The sequence below is a fragment of the Tenrec ecaudatus genome, chromosome 13, assembly GCF_050624435.1.
Source record: "Tenrec ecaudatus isolate mTenEca1 chromosome 13, mTenEca1.hap1, whole genome shotgun sequence".
Classification (NCBI taxonomy): Eukaryota; Metazoa; Chordata; class Mammalia; order Afrosoricida; family Tenrecidae; genus Tenrec; species Tenrec ecaudatus.
Window position 1 is genome coordinate 84263819 of NC_134542.1, and position 4732 is coordinate 84268550.

Below are 4732 nucleotides of genomic sequence, written 5' to 3' on the forward strand. Positions count from 1 at the left end.
ACGATGTTCTTAGTCTCTGTTGGCTGTTCTAGGCCCTGTCACACAGACACCTAGATCTAAGACCCATTTACTCTGCCACTTGGACTTCATCTGCAAGTACCATCCTTTGCCTTTCCCAAAGCACTTGTTCTTATCCTCTGAACCAGGTGCCAGCTCGGGCACCAATAGTGACCTGCACCCATGGCTCAGGGACATGTAAGTGAAGAAGCACTGGGAGCCTGGTACTGCTGCTTTGAGTTCTCCACCATGATCATCAGTATCCACGAGGACCTCAAGTTACTTATGAAAGTCATGTTATTGGAAATGGTGATAGCATATCCTTTACTGATCTTACTGGGGGTAATTAATGATGTCCAGAGAGGCTGTGATGATGGTGGTCTTATCGTGGCAGGTAGCCACAGTCCTGCCACCTCTGCTATGATCTTTATTGCGACACACCATGCATGAAACTGTGCATGGTACAATCAGATGGCCCGATCAGGTGGATCAAGAGCATTGGGTTGAAGATGGGCTGGACAATGTCCCCATTTCTCTATTTGGTCTTCATGTGCCAGGTTCTTGGCTTTATACAGCTCCCAACCCTCCTCCTCCTCCTCCTCATGCTTTGAGCAGGAAAGCCCAACATAAGGCAACAGCATACCACAGAGTGGGTCACAGTGTTGTTGGTTAGTTTTCTTGGTCCCACATGGATGTTTTCAGAAATCACACTGACCCGGACTTCCACAGAGTTCTTGAAGTTGCAGGTAATCTTGGTGCTGACATGAACCACCTCACTGATGCACATGGATGACAGGAAGACTGTGTGCTCCCTCTGGGTCAAGGTAGCTGTATAATGTTCCCTGTCCTGGCTGTTCCAGTGGCAGGTGCTCATGATTGCCTCCACCTCCTCAGTCATCTTCAAGATGGTCCCTCCGTGGAGGATGCCTACAGTGTCATCCAGTACATGGTCCAGAGCATCTGGATAACAGTTAGGATCCTGGTTTCTGAGCCCAATATGGGGGTCTGGTGGCAGGTCCCTGAAGGAGAGTGCAGGTATCTGGCAGGATGCGAACGTGGGGTGCATTTCAAAGGCACAGATATAACAGGAACAGGACTTTGACATTGCAATACTTTGCTTTGTTTGGTTAATTTAGATACAATAACCCCCAGGGAATAACTCTTCTTTCTTGATGTCACATAAAAGCTTTTAATGCAGGATTCTTTTTTGTTTTAATTTATTGCTCGGAAATCACAGTTCAGATACTTCTTAAGATCTCCAAAGTAGCCACCCATTTAATAAACTTTTTTCTTAGTGAGATATGGTCAAGGAAATAGGTATAAGAAAGTGGCAGTCAAAATACATGTCCATACAGTAGGTAGGAATTCCAGAAGGAAATTCTGCATTGTCTCCAGGTTTCACATTTTCCATTTTCAGAAATGACTTGATTCATAAAATCATAAACAGACTCAGAATTCATAAAATCCTGGCAGTAGCTGCTACAAATTTGGACTACCTGAATCAATATCTAACTTTCATTGTGTGGGCTCTTAGCTGCCAGAGAGGCTAGTACTTTAGTTTGTCTTATGACCTTTCTTAGCTCTGTTTCATGTAGGTGGCCATCCTATCAATTTATACATGGTAACCACGTCCTGGTTTTATTTGTAGCTCATGGAGTCTGAGATTCCACAAACTAGACAACGTCTAGGATAATAAATTGCCCAGAACCTCAAACTACTGCCACTGGTGGTAGCAATGATTGGCAAAAATTCTTGCAAGATTACAAAGAAAACAGACAAGGAAAAATGGGACCAAAATCATTCAGTAATTCTCAATGCATTCATGTTGACAACACAAATACATATTCTCATACTCTTGGCCCATAGAAGATAATGCACCTATGAAAGCCATGCATCGAAAATTGAGTAATATCAAAGAGCCAGTTGGGAGTCTGTTAAAATGAAAGAATGGATAGTTCTTTGTGAATCCTTACTCTGGAAAGAGGGATATTTCACAGAGTTTAACTACAGAAACCTTAGGGACCAAGAAGAAAGAAATTATGATTGGTTGAAATACATGGGGTGGGGGTGGACTGGGGTGTGGAAAGGACTTTAAAAGGTTCATGAAAATTTCTATTATCTTTAAGTTCCATTTTCCACAAATGTTTTGAAGTTTTCTCATACAAAATACATTTTAGCCGAGGAGAATTCCAAGATGTGATGAGTATTGCTTTCTTAATCATTAATTTGAGATAAAGCTTGTTGACCCATGGCTAGAGAAGCCCACCAGCTTCCCTGAGGGAGGCTGGCCAAAAGCCACAATAAACAACACACAATGGAAACCAGCCTGCAGCTTTGGGAGAAGTCTCTAGGTCCCTCTCCTTCACAGGCCTGACTTAGTTCACGCAACATAACATTTTCAAAGCTCCTCTATATGGGACAAGGTATGAGAAAGAAGGCATATTTTAGAAACAATAAAATGTATGATATAATGAAATGCAAGCGTGGTCCATAAAGTCGGTGAAAAGATTCCATGGTCTTTCAGTTCCATTTTTATACAAACTTCTTGAAGCTGCCTCATAGATGATCGCTTATGTTGTCTACCCAAAGGGAGGTAAATAATACTTAGAATCAAATAAAGACATGTGACATTATCAATTAATAATTCTTCAGATTGGCTATAGAAGGAGGCAGATAAACATCTATTTAGTATATCCTGATATAGTTAAGCCATGTCTTGAAAATTTTACTCGAGGAGGTTGGGCTATGAATGGGCGAAATCTCTTTTATAAAGCAGCCAGGAGTAGGATGACCCAGATGTGATGGGAAGCCGCGTGGGAACAGTGACTCAGTGAACTGGAGAGATCATAATATCTCTACAGGAGGAGTTAGGTTGAGATCAGATTATGGGGACCCTTATGCCGAAGGTAATGAGTCTGAACTTAGTTACATAGAGATCAGAAAGTTAATACTAATTTTTGATTATTTTTTGAATTCTGCTTCAAGGGGTTTAATCTGGTAAAATGTTTTTCTTATCTTTATCTGACATTAGAATGAACTTTTGATTTTAAAATAATATAAAACATTTTCATGGACCCCTCAATATATCATGGGCCTTATTTGAAGTCCTACTCTGCCTAATGGATATGTCCATGAAAGAAAATTATTTTGAAAGCGGTTTCATTCTCAAACAGCTAAATAACTCTTCATACTGATCTCTGTATTTGCATAGCACAGATTTTAAGAGATCTGATATCACTAAATTATTGTTCAGCAAAAATTTGGAGCACTTACAACACCTGATGCATTAAGTACCAGGCCTAAAATTTGTATAATTTATGAAAGAAGTTAAATTAAATGTATGCCTGTAACCAATGATACTGAGAAAAATAAAAAAAACTAAATAATTAAAACTATGTGAACATATGAATTCACTAAACACATTCTTAACATTTTTCTATCTGGTATTTAAAAACTAGAAAGATCTACATAGGGGAAAAGGTTATATATCAGACCTTTGAAACCTTTGATGAAGGGCTTGATAAACCAAAAAAAATTATAATTACTAATTCTATTCAGGTTTTTTTCTGTGTCTTTTTGAAAATATTCAGACAGATTTTTATATACTTTTCCATACTTCTTCTCTTTAACTTCACCACAGGTAGCCCAATTATACATTGCAGTTTTCCCAGGAGATTTCTCCTTTATGTTTGTTGTCCCACCTCCTATTTTAATTCTTGAATGTTTCTCAGGATTTGTGGCATAATGTTCAGCTGAACAAGGTAGATATCTATAATGGAGAAGAACACACTAGAGAGATATGCATCCCTTAGAAATCTATGAAACTAAATAAAGTCATTTAAATAGAAGTCGTGGATAGGAAACGTGAAAGGGATGGAGTGATAAGACAGAATGTTACGAGTCTTCAAAATGTTGAGGTTGAGGTGAGCTGAAAAATCTAACACCGACACTATCAAACAGACATAATGAAGCAGACAGAAAAACAAGAACGGGTGTCAAGAAAAGAAAGTGTGTTCAGAAAGGAGGAGAGGCCATCGCTGTTTCATGCTACTGGTGACTGAAGTTCGACACTAATAGAGGCGCAGCCATTGGATCTGACGATAGAGAGCCCACTGGTTAGCACACCAAGAGCACTCTTAGTCCGGACACGAGAATGGCAGTGTATTGCTTAAGGTCAGTTAGAGTAGTAGGTGAGGCTGGGGAGAGAGGAAACAGGAGAGTTTCTTTTCGAGGCTTGGTGTAAGGAGAGACGGTGCAAAGGAAAGTGGACTAAACAGGAGCTACTTTCCTTTGCCCCTTCCACTTCCCCACTGGCACTCTCTCTCTCTTTGTCTCCCTTTTCTGTATGTTTCTTTCTTTTTTTTAAAGATAGACATTCTAGATCATCTTTGCTGGAAATGACAGTGTGCTAGATTGGGTTTTCTAGAGAAGCAAACCCAGAAAGAACACAGGAAAGGGAGAAAGAACACAGGAAAAGGAAGCAAAGGAAAGAGTCAGGGATCTATAGATCGTAAAGTAGCACTAGCAGTTGTGGAAATGGGTAAGTTCATTCTGAATCCAATGTGTGTGTCAGAGGTTAACTGCTGACCCAGAAAGCAGGAAGATCTCGTGGAGGCAGGAGTGGATAAACCCAAGATCAGCAGGTCAGGCTTCTGAACACAGAATCGAATGAAGCCAAAATTAGTCAGCCAAATGGCAGGCCACCGATCGCTCCCAGAGCTGGTCTCAATATGAG

General features: G+C 40.3%; 1 pseudogene; it reads right to left on the reverse strand.

The window, feature by feature from the left end:
* Positions 1 to 330: 330 nt before the first annotated feature.
* On the reverse strand, positions 331 to 1102 carry LOC142424022 (cytosolic acyl coenzyme A thioester hydrolase-like; annotated as a pseudogene).
* Positions 1103 to 4732: the final 3630 nt, after the last annotated feature.